The sequence below is a fragment of the Pipra filicauda genome, unplaced genomic scaffold, assembly GCF_003945595.2.
Source record: "Pipra filicauda isolate LSUMZ 115617 unplaced genomic scaffold, ASM394559v2 scaffold303_size993520_pilon, whole genome shotgun sequence".
NCBI classification, from domain to species: Eukaryota; Metazoa; Chordata; class Aves; order Passeriformes; family Pipridae; genus Pipra; species Pipra filicauda.
In genome coordinates this window covers 110,873-131,032 of record NW_024104425.1, presented here as the reverse complement: position 1 = coordinate 131,032, position 20,160 = coordinate 110,873, and the positions used below count along the sequence as shown (strand labels likewise).

General features: G+C 38.8%; 1 protein-coding gene across 1 annotated transcript in view; it reads left to right on the top strand.

Annotated features, from left to right (window-relative positions):
* The window catches only part of LOC113982944 (protein eyes shut homolog), a gene marked incomplete at its 3' end in the record, with an annotated part of 505,234 nt that overhangs the window by 382,705 nt on the left and 102,369 nt on the right, over positions 1 to 20,160 (top strand). The window lies entirely within an intron of this gene.

Below are 20,160 nucleotides of genomic sequence, written 5' to 3'. Positions count from 1 at the left end.
GCCCAAACTATTAGTCTTTGCAAAAAATCCATGAGTCACCTTTGATGTTTATATATGCATGGGGACTTGGATGTTAGAGACAACTTATTAATCTGTGTACATTTTATATTAACCAAAAATAAACTAAGAGACCTAGTTTCAAGTATATGTCTCTTGAAATCTTGACTTGAATATTTTGCAAAGGAAAGAGATACACCATCTCTACCTTTGTGTCAGGCTTGATAGAGCAGTACTTCATAATGCTCAGCTTATGAGTTACTTAAATGTAACTACAAGTTTACAGCCTAACAATCGCCATTAGTTTGTAATCATAAAATGGTCAAGTGAGCAGTAATTCTCAGGGTACCGTTATCGCATATCCCTATGATACATGAAATGCCTTTAGCAGGACTCATACATTTTTATGGAGAGTAAATGAGAGTTGTGTCCCTATGTCCGACTCTAATGGAAATTCGCAGTCTCAGATGTCAACATAAATCTTCCTGAGAGCTGTACACAACATTCAGAAACTAAGAGACAGCTGTTTCTGTCTTCTTCTGGGAAGGTTATGCATTTTTTTACCTCTGTGTTGTTGTACTACAGCAGATATTCATAACAACAAACCTGTATAGCTCTACTGACAAAATGATACAGATGTAGGCAAAAATACATTCTCTTAGAAATACATAATTTTTTTTTCTCTTAATCTGCTAGTAGAGGAAGAATGGAATGCAGATAAGAGTATATTTAGTAACAGCAGATAAATAAATTTGAACGATATAATAAATGTATTTGGTAATACATATGAATTAGTAAAGGTCAAAACAAGAAAAAAGGAAAAAAGTATCACATTTCTGATAAGATGTATAAGAAGAAATAATAATAGTATTTAATAGAAAACAGAACTCCCAGTTACCAAGACTGCTGGTGTGTCCCATGACAAACTGTTTTAAGTTGATGATTATGTTCCAAAGTTTTGAGATGAACATTTTCCTGCTAAGCTATCTCTTTGAGGCTAAATTCTGCCAAAAGTCAAGACAAAATATTTTGTACATGACATTTTTTTTCTTTAAAATGGTCTCTGGCTAATGTATATTTTGAAGAAATAAACCCTGAAGTTTGGCATTGGAAAAGGAAGATATATGCTGGATATATACTATGAAACTGTAACACTTTCTAGCTATCTGAAAACAATATTTATAATTTAAGTCTGTCTGATATTTGCAGGGAACAGATTTCCTTTGGAGGAAACACTGATTAAAAATCTTGGGTATCTCAGTATATGTTGTAAGTTAAAACAACTGTGTTAGAAACAGAAATTCTTGCAATTAAGCATGTTTTAGATTTAGTTGTGACTTGATTGGAATTTTTGACTTTTTAAATGTATCAACTTTGAAGATGATTTTCAGAATTAAGTTACTCATTCAAATATTATCAATGTGTACATATACCCACATATAGATAATATGGAGCTATTTAGAAGTGTAGAATTATTTTTTCAAACCAAAATCTGCTATAGCGTATATTGTTAGTAGCAGATAAGCATATCCTTTTCTATTCCTTTCAGTTCTTCAAGTACTTGTGTTCACCTCTATTCCTTTATTGTCTTGAAATGTGAAGCATTAAAGATGCACCAGCATAAAGTGCACTCAGTTATCTTCGCCTTGCTGTGCTGCCAGGATTCTGATTTGCAAATTATCAGATACATCTTCTTTCTCGTCAAAATGTCTTTTACTTTATTACGTACTGCAGAACCATCCGTCACACTGACAGTATTAATATCTGCTGTTTCTATTAGATAGTCTCCATTGTTTAAAGTGAGTGATTTTTCTGCTTAAACTAAATTTTTGTAGCAGGACCAGAGTGCTCTGGAGTGTGGAGATGTGTTCCTTTTGCTTCCATTATATTTTTCTTCTTGTTGCTCATTGTTTACAATTCACATGATAAACATTTTAGCTTCACTCTGAACCAATGCCCTACTTTACTTGGGGAACATATATTATAAAAGCTGGAGTTGTGCTACATTTAAATGAACCATGCAGGCCTACAGCAAAGCTCAGTGAAGAATTTGTTTTCCCCCTGCTGTAATAATCTGCAACTTGAATTATCCCCGCAGAAATGGTACATATTGCCTTTAGTACTACAGCTTAATCCTGCTTCTGTTTAAGTCAGTGCCTACTTTTCCAGTCACATAGCAGGGTATCGTCAACAAGCCTTACACTGTAAATATGACTATAAAAAGTTTCCTATTTGACAGTCTAATCTTCAGAGATAAATTTATTTATATATCGTATAAGAAGTTTATAGTAAAATAATCTTTACAATCAGGATTATTTTACATACAGAAATAAATCAGTGGTTCACTGCTAGCCTGTCCTTTCAGTTGCTATCGTTCTCACCTAGCTTTTTTCCTTTCCTGTAGACAGAACTCAGATTTATTATATTTTTACGATTAATATTTTACTTTTATGAAATTAATAGCTTATAACAGCTACATCTTTCGGAGATGCCTCATTTTTGAAGCTTAATTATTTTAAAATGTTTTTTCAGTCTTTCCATAAGCATCTCACTGGTTGATTTTCTCCCTAGGTATGTAATAGCCATTCTCAACTTGTTATTTATTCAGATACTGTCCTAAATTATTCTCTGATGAGATTAAGGTCAAACTTTAGATCTAGTTGCAGGTGTAAGAGTTATTCTCTCAGATTACTACTTGAGGGGCATATCTTGCATAAAATTGTTTTAACTTTATGGTATTTCCCTAAAATAATAAGACAGCTACCAATCTCTATGGCTATCAATGCAAAACTATTTAATATTAATAATTTTGTTACAGTCTCTGTTTTCCTTACTGTAACTGAAACAAAAAGAAAAAAATGTAAAAATAAAACCAAATGAAGAAAAAATTCTACAAGGTATTGTGGGCATAATACCCACAAGAGAGAGATCATTTTTGTTATAAATCTTTTGGCTTCATAAGAGACAGTGTAAGTATGATACTTCTGCTAGCTGTCCCATGATCATTTCTGTTCCTGATCATGTTTGTAATATGCCGTGAGTGCTGTACCTACAAGGAATAAACTTTGAGTACATGCTGTCTTTTGGAAAATCTTGATCTTCTTGGGTGGTTCTTTCTAGAAGCTTTACAATATTTTTTTTCTAGAATTTCTAATCTGCATATAAAATAAACACCTTGTATAGATTTTTTTTTTCATGTATTAAATTACTGAAAACCTCCTGATCATTGGGTTAGTTGCCCTCAATAGCATGACTGCATGTTTCTTGGCAAAGATGAGGCTAAGCATTTGAATGATAGCCTCTATATTTTCCTTCTTTTTATGATAAGTTTATAGAGAAGTTCACTGAACCAACTGAAGTACCTTCTGTTTTTCAGTCTTTATTTGCCTGCTTCTAATCTATGATTGAATTTATAACTCAGTTTTCATTAAAAAAACCAATTTCAACAAATGATTTGGCACAATTATAGATTTCAAGTGAAGCTTCATACTCTGCAGTGTTAATCTTGGCTGAATCAGTTTCAGCTTCAGACTTTAAACTGGTATTCAGCCTTTCATATCTGCATGGCAAACATGAATGACATCAGTACTCTGTTGGTTTGAATCTCTTTTTCATGTACATTATCTAAGAAAAACACTTTAATATTTATAGATTGCTATCTGGGTTTGGGATTTCATGGATTCATGCTGATTAGGATTCTGAGTGATAGCCTTTCAAAACATGGAGTTTTCAAAGTGTAAAACTCATCTTCTTACAGTGCATTTACCTCCCTGGGTTAAATTTGAAATGGAAGCAATTGTATTTTACCTATAACTTGATCATCATTAGCTACACTAACTTGTGGGGGTGGGGGGGGGTGTTTGTTTGTTTTTTTTTTTAAATTCTAATAGCCAAAATAACTGTATTATTTCTTGTAGGCTGGGACTGTAATTTCTTTCATACAGAACACAGTTTCTCCTCTATAGTGTTTCACAGAATCACAGAATGGTTTAGCTTGGAAGGGACCTATGAAGGTCATCTTGTCCAATGGCCCTGCTCAAACAGTGTCAACTAGAAACTGGTTGCGAGAACCATATCCACATACGTTTGGAATAGCTCCATGGATGGAGACTCCATAACTTCTCTGGGCATACTGTGCCAATGCTAAGTCACCCTCACAGTGAAAAAGCATTCCTGATGTCAGACAGAACTACCTGTGTAAAGCTTGTGCCCAATGCCTTTGGTGCTGTCACCGGGCAGCGCTGAAAAGGGAGTGGTTCTGTCCTCTATATGCCCTCCAGGTATTTATAGACATTGATAAGATCCCCCTCTGAGCCTTCTCTTCTCCAGGCTGAATATCCCCAACTCTTTTAGCATTTTCTCATAGGAGAAATGCTCTGGTCCCTTAATCATCTTTTAGGCCCTTTATTGCACTCTTTTCAGTAGTTTCATTTCTCTCTTGTATTGGGAAGCCCAAAAGAGAACTCCAGGTGTGGCCTCACCAGTGCTGAGCAGAGGGTAAGGATCATCTCCCTTGACATGCTGGCAAAGGTCCTCTTAATGCACCCTATAAAGGGATAACTTTAATACTCTTTGCTGTAAGGACACCTTTGCTGGCTCATGGTTTCAAGATTATGTTTTTTAAAAAAAAATTAGGGTAGATTTCAGTAAAATTCCTCAGTATGAATAAAAGTAAGGTGGGGTTGTTTTTGCTCAAGGAAGACATTTTTATCAATAGGCTAAGGTAAATAACTGTGTCTTTAGAAAGTGAGCTAGATTTGTCATCTACGTACTCTATAAGTTAGAAAGGATTTGGTTCTTTACATGGGAATTGCTTTCCAACCCTTGGGCTCAGGGGCAGTTGCCACTAGTCAATAGGAAAAAAACTAGTTTCAAATAGCGAGGATACACAATCAAGACAGTGGGAATAACCTCCATAAACAAGGATGTGGAGGGGGTTTCATTTTCCATGGTAATTCAAATAGACTATGCAACTACATAGTGACCTGGCTGCAGTACAGTTGGATCAAAAGCAGAGCTCTCTTACTCTTCTATACTACTTAAGTTCTGTACACCATTTTAAGTCACTACTTATATTGGTAGATTTTAATCTTTTGGTTTGGGTTGTTTGTTCTCTCTTTTAATTAAAGTTTGCTATCTCATACTGGCCTCTAGAATGCCAAAATATTTACCAGTATCTATATTCCAAATAAAGATGACAGTGAGTTGTTAGGCCTTCTTGTTTTTCCATTCTGAAAATTAAATAAATAAATAAAAAGATCTTCCCTCTTCTGTTGTATTCTAGCCCCACCTGTAGACTTCAAAGAATACAGCCATATAGAATGTACGTAAAGACCTCCAGATATAACATACTAATGAACTGTAAAATTTAACTTCGCAGCCAACTGCCAATGGATGCCAATGCATCCTGGAGAATATCCAAGAAAGCAACCTTTCACAATGCTCATGCTGAGGTGTCTACCTGGTCAAACACCAGGAACATATGGAGTGATACATAAAACCTAAACTGCAGTTCCATTATGTGCAGCTGTTTCTGCAAAATTTAGTTTATATCTGACTGATCTCACTTTACCAAAGTATTTTCTAAGTTCTGGCAAACATTTTATAGAAGTACATAGAGAAGAAGATTTTGCTTAATTTCTACTTCTCTCAGACTCTGAAATCCTGAGTTGGCTGAGAGTTGTCTTCATGCTCATCTGGTTCTCCATCAAGTTTTTCTGCAGGTCCTTGATTCAACACTGCTAGCAATCGAGACCTGTTGGAATATTTTATTTAGAAGGGAAGAGCAAATCTGGAGAATAGGTGGTGAATATCCTGAAGAGAGTCATCTCTATCAACTCCCTTCAATCAAACAATCACAGAATCCTAGAATGGTTTGTGTTGGAAGACCATTCAGTTCCACCCCTCCTGCCACAGGCAGGGACACCTTCCTCTAGATCAGGTTGCTCAGGGTCCCATCTAACCTGGCCTTGAACACTTCCAGGGATGAGGCATCCGCTGGATGGGTGAGACACTGGACAGCCTGTTTCAATGTCTCACCACCATCATAGTGAAGAAACAAACAAAGCAGTTCTTGTGGTAAAGATGTTAAGAACAACAGACCTGTATACATCTCGATTTTTCAGAGTGATTTCATGTCCCTTTCTTGGGGACAATTCCCACTAAAAGCAACAATAAACACAAAGTTTAAATATGTATTGGTTTTCCCCCTATGTATACAAATAATTTTCTAAAATAGCCATCTGACTGTTCAAATCAGATGTGAGATGTTAGTCTCACATACAGCAAATCATTCTCTATAGAAAATATCACTAAAGAAGGTAGAGAACCCTTCTTTTCAGTGTAATAGAATTACTAAAATTGCAGAATTTAGCTTATATATACAATGTTCTCCTTGCATTTTCTGTAACTAGAGCAGTATTTAAAGATACAATAATTTTTTAAAAATTACCAAAATGCAGGCTTTAACATCTGTTATGCTAATACATTGTGCATGTATGTGTGCAGAAACATGTGTGTCTCTATATAAACATATCTTTGTTTATGGGCATAAAATCAGATTAGCTAATACTATCTTTCCTTGATTATAGGTACCTGAATAGGTTAGTAAAGATTTATATTTTACTACTATATCAGAAAAGTCCAACATGGTAATACTTCAGTATAGCTTGAATTGATTAGTCTAAATAAAATGGCTTAGTTGTAAGTTGCTTGAAGATTAAGACATAAAAATTTTCAGGAGAAATATCTTATCCCCAAACTGATGATTTATAAGTATTTTAATGAGAAATTACAATAAGTTTGAAATAAACTTGAAATAGAAGGGCTTTCATGAAGATTGTTAGCTGATGTGAACAACCATTTTGGTGTAATTTTTCATTTTGGCCACCATACCAGATCACACTAGAAGGATTGTGATCTTTTTTTTTTTAAAAGGATTGTGAAAACTTCTAAAGGTTTATGGTTAATGTCAGTGTAGATTTGCTGGGGTTTTTTTACTACAAACTCTCATCAGCATGTAAATGGGTTAAAACTGTAAAATATACACTTTGTTGTATGATTGCAGAAACCTTTTCACAAACACATATTGGGCTTTGAAATTTTGCAGTATAGAGGAGCCACTGAACACGCTGCACTTATTTCAATGTCATGAGGGTGTACCAAGGGGAAATTTAATATAAAGGTAATAAAGTTCTGCTGCCTTCAACTAACCTGTGCTTCTTGAAGAAAGCTTCCAGATATATAAATGCATATAGGATATTATGCTGAAAGTAAAACACTGAAATACTGGTTTTAGTATACAAAATGTAAAATTAAAAAGCTTTAAACAGAAAAAAGGGAGAGTGGTTATCACAAATGAGTGAATTATTTAGCTGATAAGTTGAAAGGCATTACAGGGGAAAGAAAGAAAATTGGTTTTTGTGTTACATATAACAAAAATATAACCATATGAAGAGAATGAGAAGTTATATATTTACTTTTTTATTTTCTTGTAGACTCTAGTTTAGGAGAAAAAAAAGCGTATCTTCTAAAAGCAGGGAATAAATGTAAAAACACTTAATACACTTATTTGTGGGTGTCTGGTGAGGTTGGGACTGATAAAAGTCTGTCTGACAGGACACGATATATTGTTTTAGAAAATATATTTTGTAGGCACCCTTCAAAGCAATACAGATTTATTTTTCCACAGTGTTAACTCATTTATTGTTTTATTTTTGTCTTTTTTTGTAAAAGCTGCAGTCATGGATTATGGGCTACCTGACAAATGAGGTCTGCTATCTGTCTCTTCCTGTCAGAATTTTCAATACTGCTATATTCTATTACTCATATAAGGCAGCCAAGGAAGGAAGCGCAACCTGTTTTTTAAACTCTGTTTAAAACCAATATAATTGAAACTAATGCATATAATATGTTGGTGAGTTGCTGAGAAACAGCTCTAGGCATTGCGCATTCCCTGTCCTAGCTGTATTTCATGAATCTGGTTGAGTTAGGTAGGAAGAATGATGCATAGGCAGGTGCAAATGATGGTCAAATAGAGAAAAATCAATCCATTTTATTTTAAAATATTATCTTTGGTGAAGTCAAATTGTTATGTGAAGGAATCTTTTAAATATTTCCACTGATTTATTTCTATATTTTGTCGTGGTATTAAAAAGGTGAGACAATCCCTTGTAGTTTATCCTTGAAGGGGTTTTGATGATGATGCAACAAACCTAAATGCAGATACCATGTAAAAGTTTTCTTCTATATAAAAGTGATGGCTATTTAAGCAGTGAGATGGTAAGCCGTTCATACTACGCAGTTCTATTGTTAAAAAAGTGAACTATATGCTTCCCAGAGATGGTTCAGAGCACCTGATTTGGTAACACTGGATTGGCCTCTAAATACTTACTGGAAAAGGAATTAAACCTCCATTTGGTACACGTTCTTTCCAAAGGGACTTTAAAGGCATCAATCCTTTAAAAAAGAGAAGAAAGGAAAATAGAAAATATAGAGGCTGTTGACAAAAACACACAAACCAAAAATACGGCTTAAAAATGTACAAAAAAATAGTGATTGTAATGTCAGGTAGAAATTGAGAAAATTCTGCTTTCAGGCTATCACAAAAAAAAAAAAAATCTGTATTGGCCTGTAATGGATATCTTGGGGCTTCCAAGATTTGGATGTTAATTCTCTGACAGTAGGTTAGTCATCAGTACAGACTTAGAGCCTTGTTCTCATAGGTGACTTTAACCTGTCGGATCAGACCCAGCCTGCACGGCTTTAGGAAGGGCAGGTCCTGTCTGACCAACCTGATCTCCTTTTATGATCAGATGACCGGCCTAGTGGATGAGGGGAAGGCTGTGGGTGTGGTCTGTCTGGACTTCAGCAAAGCCTTTGATACCATCTCCCACAGCACACTCCTGAAAAAGCTGGCAGCCCACGGCTTGGACAGGGGCATCCTGTGCTGGGTTAAGAACTGGCTGGAGGGCCGGGCCCAGAGAGTGGTGGTGAACGGGGCTGTGTCCAGTTGGCAGCCAGTCACTAGTGGTGTCCCCCAGGGATCAGTGCTGGGCCCAGTCCTGTTTAATATCTTTCTTGATGATCTGGATGAGGGGATTGAGTGTACCACTAGCATATTTGCAGATGACATCAAGTTGGGGGGGAGTGTCAATCAGCTGGAAGGCAAGAGGGCCCTTCAGAGGGACCTGGACAAGCTGGAAAGTTGGGTTGATTCCAATGGGATGAGGTTCAACAAGGCCAAGTGCTGGGTCCTGAACTTTGGCCACAACAACCCCATGCAGCGCTACAGGCTGGGCACAGAGTGGCTGGAGAGCAGCCAGGCAGAAAGGGACCTGGGAGTTTGCACTGACAGGAGGCTGAACATGAGCCAGCAGTGTGCCCAGGTGGCTAAGAAGACCAATGGCATCCTGGCCTGGATCAGGAACAGTGTGGCCAACAGGTCCAGGAAAGTGATTCTTCCCCTGTAGTCAGCACTGGTGAGGCCACACCTTGAGTACTGTGTCCAGTTCTGGGCCCCTCAGTTCAGGAAGGATATTGAGGTGCTGGAGCAGGTCCAGAGAAGAGCAACAAGGTTGGTAAAGAGAATCAAGCACAAGTCCTATGAGGAGAGGCTGAGGGAGCTGGAGTTGTTTAGCCTGGAGAAGAAGAGGCTCAGGAGAGACCTCATCACTCTCTAAAACTCCCTGAAAGGAGGTTGTAGCCAGGTGGGCATCAGTCTCTTCTCCCAGGCAACCAGCAGTTGGACAAGAGGGTATGATCTTAAGCTCTGCCAGGGGAGGTTTAGGTTAGATGTTAGAAAGAAATTCTTTACAGAAAGGGTAATCAGGCATTGGAGTGGGCTGCCCAGGGAAGCAGTGGATTCTCCGTCCGTGGTGGTTTTTAAGATAAAATCAGTCCAGCAGTTTAATTACCTAGGTAGCCTCATCTCCTCGGATGGTAAGATTGATGGAGAGATAGACAACAGGTTAGCAAAGGCATACAGTGCTTTCGGAAAGCTTCATAAAAGAGTTTGGCAAAACAAACACCTGAAGAAAAGTACAAAGATCAGTGTTTACAGAGCCATTGTGCTGTCTACTCTCTTATACGGATCTGAATCATGGGTCATCTACTGCCACCACCTGCGACTCCTAGAACGCTTCCATCAACGCTGTCTCTGCACAATCTTAAACATCCACTGGTCAGATTATGTGACCAACACATCTGTTCTAGAACAGGCAGCAGTCACAAGTATTGAGGCCATGTTGTTGCGAACACGCTGTGATGGGCATTGCACGTCTCCAGGATGAAGGACCACCACCTCCCTAAAACCTTGCTTTATGGTGAACTTGAACTTTGGGGCTGCTGCAAGAGAGGAGCCCCAAAGAGAAGATACAAGGACTCCCTGAAACAACATCTCAGCCTTGGCCATATTGATCATCATAACTGGTCTATACTCTGGCCTCCAATCGGGAGGTCTGGAGACACACCATCTATAACGCTGCTGATACTTTTGAGAAAGCACGCAGGATCACCCTTGAGGAGAAAAGACAACGCAGAAAGAATCGTGCCTTGCAGAATATACCACCTAAGGAGTCTTTCTGCTGTGCCTTTTGCAACCGGACATGCCTATCTCGTACTGGCCTTTTTAGCCACCAGTGCACTTGCAACAAACACGGGGAGAGCTCTTCCCAAATCTTCGTTCGTGAAGCCTAGCCATGATGATGCATGTGGCACTTGGTCTAGTGGCGCATGGTCTAGTAACCATGGCGGTAGTCGATCAAGGGTTGGACTTGATGATCTCAGAGGTCCCTTCCAACCTGGCTGATTCTATGATTCTATGATTTACTGTGTTATAAGTACATTTACATCAAAATCATGGAGGTGGCACATTAGAGCTGTTGTTACTCTAGTCAATTACCTACTTGTTTGAGAAAAGCTCTATAGGATGAAGTTTTGGATATAGATCTATTTTGCAAAAGTAGAGTGGCAAACAGTGGACATAGGTAGCCTTAAGACTGAGTATTTAAGGCGTTATTTGGTGGTTCAAATGGAAGTTCATCTGTGAAGCTTTACATTTCTCAAATCAGGCACTGAAAGACAAATAGTAGTACAGTGTAACATGGGGTCTGCGAAGCAGTTGAGCATAAGGACCACATTGACAAGTTTTGGTTTTGTACTTGTTCTCCCTTGACATCCCTGTCAAGTTAGGAAAGACTCCTAAGGCTTCCATTACTTTGCCCAGCCATTAAATGTAAGCCATTATAATTCAGCAATTTTAGGTCACTGATTGCTGTTCTTACAGTCTTGTTATTTACTGATGCACTCAGAGAACTGATCCTTAATTATGACTGCAAATATTTGTACTAATTTTTTTTCTGTAGGTTGCTTATTTACTCTTTAATTTAAGAACCTGAAATCCATGCTGTTTTTCTTTGGACAATACAGATCTATATTTAAGGGTCAGACTTCTGGGAAATTATTTAGATGTTTAGGCACGCTTCTTCAAGAGCATGGTGAGTTTCAGGAAAATAATGGCTGGTTGAAGATGCAAGACAACTACATGGAACATTCTATTGTCTTTTGTTAAGCCACATTCATCTGGCATGATAGCCTTGACAGTGAAATATCAAGTTGGTTTACAAATCCTAGAGACAAGATATGTGACCTGAAATTCTTCTGTTCTACTATTTAAAAATCAAAAATTCTTTAATGTGCTGTTCAGTCAATCACTAACCCACTTCCCTTCTCACATTTTGGTCTTTAAATTAGAAAGGAGACTAAGAAAGAAGATTACAGCATTAATTAAAATATTTACACAGAGAAACACAGCTACAGCAGGATGAATAATTAAAAATCAGACCTTAGAATTTTATTATTTGTCAGGGAGACAAGTCATTCTTCCATGGAAGAGGTATCTTCCTGCTGGGAACAAGAAGAAAAGTATAATGAATTAAAGAAGCAGAATTCACAGAATGATGATTTGTGGCCCATGCCAACATCTGGTTGTGAAATGCCCCCATAATTAGGACTTGGAGGAAATATTAAGAGACATCCAGTACTGTGTAAAAGCAAAGAAATGAGGTGAAACTGACCTACTCCTGATAACCCAAGCAAGAACTGTGTCAGGGCCATGTTTACACTCAACAGAACACACATACATGCACTGTTGCAATTAACTGCAACTTGTTCCATTGCCACTCCAGTGAGTTGACATAGTCCATCCTGAGGAAAATATTATCTAACCAGTCTCAGTGCAGTCTCAGTGTTAGACTGATAATTGAAAGAGGAAAAAAAAATCAAAATAAACATAATTTAATAAGTGAGGTATGAGAGAAAGCAAAAAAAGGGATGTAAAGGTAATAACTCATCAGCTCTCACCAGCTGATCAACTACACTAAGATTTCATGAAAGATATTTCCAGATACAAAAGAGTCAGGTAACTGGGAACAGGCTGTTTGCACTTTCCCCAGGCAAATCATCTTTAACCTTAACCTTAAGCTGATTGTCATCTGTGACATCCCTGTGGGAGACCAGGGGATATTTTTCATTTTGATTTTAAAAAGGTATTCAAAAGAGTTTTCCCCAGCATCTTTGTAGCCAAAATAAGGTGACGTGTAATGGATGAGTACATTAAAAGATGTCTGGAAAACTGTCTTGACATCACCTCAGAAAGTAGTGTGCAGTAGTTTTACTCCTCTCTGGCAACTGTTGTAAATTAAGTTACTTATGATTTGGCACCAGGGCTGATATTACTTAACACAGATTGAAGGCACCTGGAAGATGGGAAAGAACACATCCTCAGTACATCTGACCTTGATAACAACCAAAGTGGGGACAGCAGCCGACAAGTTGAGGGGCAGCATTTGCTGCCAAACCTGAACAAACTGGAGGAATGAGACCATGGAACCTCATGGGTTACAACAGAGACAAATGCAAAGTCCTGCTTGTGGTACTGACTCCCTGTGTCAGTGTAGGTGAGCGACATAATGGCTGAGTTGCAGCTCTGCCAAATATGACTTGGGTGCCCCAAGCAACTTAGATCAATTTTTATGTAAACCTGTTCTGAGCAGGAGCCTGGACCAGATCTTCTCCAGAAGACCTTTCCAGCTAATGATTTTCTCTGTCTGTCTTCTATGATTTAGATGTTTTAGGCAAGGTTATACCAAATTTTCTCTTACTGTATTCTGAGGATGGCTTAGAAGGAAACTACATGGCATTTGTTTAAAGATCAAACAGACAAAATGCAAAGATCAGAAGAAGAATTTTACACTGTTCAGTAATCTCTAAAACATGCCAATGTATCAAAATTTGATCCTAGGTGGACCCTTAGGAAACAATGGGCCCATAATCATATAGATGTTGCCTTACATCAGACATTACAACAAAGATACAAGTATTTTCAGGTACAGGAGAAAATACCTAACATTTTGTAGGTTTTAAGTGGGCAAGTTAGACACAGCCCACTAGCTACCATAGATTTAAAGGCTGGTAGATTTGAGACGTATCAACATACTATGATGCTTTGAAAATTACTGTGATCAGGATGGATAATCACAGCCTAACATCAAGTTCTCTATGGCTTATTCCTTCTGTATCAAGATGAAGGAGAAAGATAGATGCCTTTCATATGGTGCCAATTCTGAACCAAATATTTTTGGTTCTTTTTATTTTTTTTCCAATCCCCTTTCACTTATTATATGAATGGATGCATGGCTTTCTAATATCTAAGTAAGTAGTTAAATATATCTATCAAGCTAAGAAGTAAATTTAGATGTGGCTATATTATCAGAAGTTAATATATAGTGAACATATATGTTACATCTAGTAGGAAGAAGAGATTCAAGGATCATGCTTGTTATTGAAGATTTATCAGTGCATGCTAATTCACTGATACTTGTTCCAAACAAACCAATAAGCACTTCAGCACCATAGAAAATCAGCCATTAAAATTAGTCACAGATTGTATGATCATAAAATAACAAACCACTATGAGTATCTTTAATTATCTGTCACTACAATGTTAATAAGCCCTATAGTATTATAATGAAATTCTGCCAATCTTGAGGTTGAATAGCCTTGGAATAGTTCCACTGATATGCAGAATTGCACAGATGAATTGAAGATTATTGGGAATAACTGAAGTTTCTTTACTAATAATACTTTGCCTCCCCTTGCATCTGTATACATTGAGGCAAAGATGTGGCATCATTTAATGAAGAAAATAAAACTCTGTAACACATTAACTGAGTTTTAAAATGGAGACAGTGTTTTTAATAAAATTAGGGATATTACTTATATTCTTATTAATGGAAACACTATCAACAAAAGGCCATCCAAAAATTGTATGAAGAGTGAAAAGAAACTTGCAAAACAAAAGACTACCTCTTTTTTTGTAAACTTGAATGCAAAAGCAATACAGTCTTTATTAACAGATAACTAGCTAGACATATAATTCTGATGCCTATGAATATTACTAAGCTTCTATATTTTTGAAGGGCAGAAAGAACAAATAAATTGCTTCAAATCATTGTTCTACAGATGAAATGTGATCAGTATTCATCAGAGAAGTCCTTTATTTTCACCCCATTTTAATGCTAACATCAGAATAACTTGGATAAACAACAGCACTTTATAAAAGATGTCACTTTCATTTTGTGAATTAACTGGGAAATGGAAATAAAATTCTTCTCCGTAAAGACAATAATAGATCACTTTTGTGGTTTTATTCAATCAAATTAAGAACACAGTCAATAAAATTTTCTGAACATGGGAAATAGTAATATTCACTGTAAAAATCAGAAAGTTGGAAAACTACTAAATAATTCTCAAAATCTATTTTATTCACTGACAGCTTCCATCTGAGTTATTTTTTTAACAGAACCTCATAAAATAATCAATCCTGAAATAAAAGGGAAAGTTTATCTTTGTTCTCCTAGTGCAAGATATTTTCTAGTTCTGTTTAAATTCTGTTATTTTTACTATTCTCCCCATAATTTTTATATAAGACCAATATTAGAAATTAGCATCCAGAATAAGATAGGGTTTGTATCATATCCATCCTTTTCTACACCTGGTCTATATCAACAAACCTAGCGATTAATATTATGTGACTTCTTGTGACTCTCAATAGTATTCCATAACTCTCTATTTCAAAATTATTTAATGGGTGCAGCACTTTTAAGCGAAGTCCCACTTCTACTGAGTTTAATAAGTATAAGTGCTTCTATAATGCTTTGAAATGTGAGTGAATTTCAATTACAGATTAGTTCAGGATCACAATCTCATTCCATTACTGATGTTCTATGTTTGAACCCAGACCCCTAGAGATTAAACATGGGTGCTATGAACCGATTATGTCATCTACCCATTTAAAATGTTTTTCATAATGTACTAAGCACAGCCTTCGCCCCCCCTCCTCCCTTATATCTTATTTGAAGCCCTGTGCTTTGGTAACACTACTGCATTAACTTGAGTGATACTGCCACAAACTTCTCGTTATATAACCTCTTGTAATTCATGTGGTGTCTCCTCATCAGGCAGATTTCTCTGGAGAACAAGCCTTTTTTGTGCTTTGATAAACTAGGCAGTAATAAAAGGAATTCTTCCAGTACCCACAAGAAAGCTGGAGAGGGACTTTTTAAAACAGCATGTAGTGATAGGACTGGGAGTAATGGCTTTAAACTAAAGAAGGGTGGGTTAAGACTAGACATTAGGAAGAAATTATTCACCGTGAGGGTGGTGAGAACTGGAATAGGTTGCCTAGAGAAGCTGTGGATGCCTCATCCCTGCAACTGTTCAAGAATGGGGCCCTGAGTTACCTGATCTAGTGGGTGGTGGTCCTGCCCACAGCTGGGGTGTTGGAAAAGGATGATCTTTAAGGTTCCTTTCAATCCAAACCATTCTATGAAACCTGGCATATCACCCCAGCAATAAAACTCTACCTCTTGGTAAAGATCAGTCATTTTGGTACAAAATGAAAGCTCATTATATATTTATGATAATGCTTAGTTTGGTACTGAAAGTGGCAACACACCCTTACAGGTGATCATAGAATCATAGAATCATAGAATCATAGAATCGATTGGGTTGGAAAAGACCTCCGAGATCATCGAGTCCAACCCTTGGTCCAAATCCAGTCCATTTACTAGATCATGGCACTCAGTGCCACATCCAATCTGCGTTTAAAAATCTCCAGGGATGGTGAATCCACCACCTCTCTGGGCAGCCCATTCCAATGCCTGATCACTCTCTCTGTAAAGAATTTTCTCCTGATATCCAACTTAAATTTCCCCTGGCGGAGCTTAAGCCCGTGCCCCCTTGTCCTATTGCTGAGTGCCCGAGAGAAGAGACCAACCCCCACCTGGCTAGAACTTCCCTTCAGGTAGTTATAGACGGCGATGAGGTCACCTCTGAGCCTCCTCTTCTCCAGGCTAAACAACCCCAGCTCCCTCAGCCTCTCCCCATAGGACTTATGCTCCAGTCCCTTCACCAGCCTTGTTGCTCTTCTCTGGACCCGCTCCAGCACCTCAATATCCTTCCTGAAATGAGGGGCCCAGAACTGAACACAATACTCAAGGTGTGGCCTCACCAACGCAGAGTACAGGGGAAGGATCACTTCCCTGCTCCTGCTGGCCACGCTATTTTTGATACAGGACAAGATCCCATTGGCCTTCTTGGCCACCTGGGCACACTGTTGGCTCATGTTGAGCTTCCTGTCAATTAGTACCCCCAGGTCCCTTTCTGCCTGGCTGCTTTCCAGCCACTCTGTGCCCAGCCTGTAGCGCTGCCGGGGGTTGTTGTGGCCAAAGTGCAGGACCCGGCACTTGGCTTTATTGAACTTCATCCCATTGGAATCAGCCCATCTCTCAAGTCTATCCAGATCCCTCTGCAATGCTTCTTTTGTGTGCAATAGAGACAGCTGGTGTGATTACCTCCAGAATAAAACATATACATTTAAATATCCACATGTCCCTATGTTTAGGCGTAAACGTAAGGACTGTCTATGCTGCTACTGTAGTCAATGAAAACCACTCAGTACTGTCACTGCAGCCTGAAATCAAGCCTCCCCAGACACATGAAGCTCAAGTGTGTTTCAGGCTTTGTTGCCTAAGCATTCATATAAATGCCATAACAAATGCCCTAGGGCACCCAAAACCTTCACAACAGACTTGTAGATCTATGGAGGATCTGGTAGCAATCTGAGTGTGCAGCCTTTAAAACAATGGGGTGCTGATTCAGATCCCTAAGGACAGTCATCTGTATGTATCTCTGAGTTGGCTCACTAATTGTACTCGTTAGGTGTTTATCAAACATTATGGGATCCAAGGTAGGGCATACATTAATGTTTTAGTTTTTGTGGAGTGTGCTTGATTGCCTGCTACGGCCCGTGGGGGAGGGGAGAAGGGCTGCAGCACTGCACAAAAGGGTCCGACGAGATTTGAGGTTGTAATGCAATGCCGACTTTCATGGGGGTACACAAGGGTATTATGAGCGCTGGCTTGGAATGCACCAGAAAATGGGGTGAAGCATGAGACAGACAACCAGGGAAACGAATAGGGATAGGGACTCAGGTGAAGAGGGAGGAACGGGGAAGGAACCGAGGAAGGAAAGGGCGAATGGTAGCTGTCTCCTCTCTGCAGCTTCTTCAGCCTATCGGAGGGAGATGCGGGGAAGCAGGGAAGCAGGGAACAGGCATGTCTGGGCAAGCCCGGGAAATACAAATCTCGGGGAATCATACAATGCAAAACACATCATAACTGTAATAAAGTCCTTTCAATCGCTGTATATCTTTTTCCATTCCTGAAATCGTTCCCATTCTGATCCTTGTTCCTCCACAATTGCCTGATTTACAATGCTTTGATTCATATAATGAAGTGGTCTCAGAGTACACGAGTAATTTTGATTAAACTAAACCAGTCACAGGACTAGACTGTAACTACTTTTAAATTAAAAAAAAAAATAAAATTAAGAAAATCATGAAATGCACAGAGTAAGAATGTCGGATCCTCAGAATCAAATTATTTGACCTGCAATTCCTCTCCTATCACGTGTCTTGCAAACGTAGTTTGAGCCTTAGGTACCCAAGCATATTCACTTGTTTGTTAAATTTAGATTCTAGCTTTGTATATCAATATCAAGTATACACTACCTACTGGATTAGGCACACTTCAATTTGTGAAGGCAATGGGGACATCTTAGAGATAACAATTTGATAGCATCTGTTTTGTGAAAAAAGTTATACAGCAGCTTTAAGAGTTATAGACTCTGTATTTATAATCGATACTCTGACCTGTATTGGACCCCATAAAAAACTTGTTGCTTCTTTCTTAACTTAAAAATAAGGCTGCGCTTTTAAAAACAAAGTTAATTGCTAGCGTACATATACCATCTGTTACAAGGCACCCTTATTTAACACTGATTTAAAGCTATATCAGAGAGGCAAACCGCATTCTTAATTAGTATTGATTGTTAATGTAGCATTGACCAGATTATAACAGGGGGAATTAAGGCTGGTATGACTGCAAGAACAGAACCACACTCCCCAGTAACTTAAAATACTAGATTTATTTACTTGTTGAGATGGGTATAGTAACTGTACAACAATTCCTATTCTACAGTACACACACATACACATTCATAACAATATGTTCACACTGACCAAGGCCCCAGATCCTCTGGTGTGGCTGTGGCCAGTGCCATGGACCTGGCAGGGGTAACAGGACAGTCACTCCTGGCTGGCCCCAGTTCTGACTGTCTGCCTTACCTTTACCTGCAGCTCTGTATTTCAAACCAGGACATAATCAATGAGGTGCCAATGCTTAGAACGGGGGTGCATCCAGGTTGTCTTCAGACTATCTTTCTGCTGAAAGATAGTATTAATGACGGTGAGTTGTTGCTCTGCACAGAATTCTAGCAGAAGTTGACCATTATCATTGCAGTTTCCAACACCATGCTTGCCTAATACTCCTTTCCAGGCTTCAAAATTCTTGCCTACTCTGGCGTTGAAATCACCAAGGATAATGATCTTATCATCTGCAGGAACCCTTTGGGTTCAGGCGCAGGTCAGTGTAAAATTTATCTTTTTCAGCAGGGTCAGCTTGGAGAGTTGGGGCATATACACTAAAGATGACAACATGTTGCTTGTTGTTTAGTGGGAGGCGTAGGGAGATCATGCGGTCAGAGTGACCTGTCGGCAGATTTTCGAGTTTAGGAACAATGGAGTTTTTGATCATGAAGCCGACTCCTGAGAGGTGTTTTTCGGTTCTGGGCTTGCCTGACCAAAAGAGTGTGTAACCGGCACCATGTTCTCTGAGACTGCCTTCTTCATGAAGGCAAACTTCACTGAGAGCGGCAATGTGACCAACACATCTGTTCTAGAGCAAGCAGCAGTCACAAGTATTGAGGGCATGTTACTGAGAACACAGCTGCGATGGGCAGGGCACGTCTCCAGGATGAAGGACCACTGCCTCCCTAAGATCTTGCTTTATGGTGAACTTGCCACTGGCTGCCGCATGAGAGGAGCCCCGAAGAAAAGATACAAGGACTCCCTGAAACAACATCTCAGCCTTGGCCATATTGATCACCATAACTGGTCTACTCTGGCCTCCAATCGGGAGGTCTGGAGACACACCATCTATAACGCAGCTGTCTCCTTTGAGAACACTCGCAGGATCACTCTCGAGGAAAAAAGGCAACGCAGAAAGAACCGTGTATTGCAGAATATACCATCTAAGGAGTCTTTCTGCTGTGCCTTTTGCAATCGGATATGTCTGTCACGTATTGGCCTCATAAGCCACCAGCGTGCCTGTAGCAAATGTGGAGAGAGCCCTCCCAAATCTTCATTCGCGAAGCCTAGCCATGTATTTCAAACTCAACCCTCACTACAGCATCATTTGTTTGCAGACAGGTTCCCCCAAGGGGCTTCTGTTTCCACTACTCATTGCTTTTTAATTTCAATGATTAGGACAATGCCCTTGCTAGTCAAATAATCCTAGATAAATCTTTACAATTGTCTCCCTGCTTAAGCCAATTAGTAGACATTTCCTGGTCATCGAGTCCAACCACAAACCCAACACTGCCAAGGCCCCCACTAAACCATCTCCCTAAGTGCCACATCTACTTATCTTTAAATGCCTCCGAGGACAGTGACTCAATCACTTCCCTGGGCAGCCTGTTCTAATG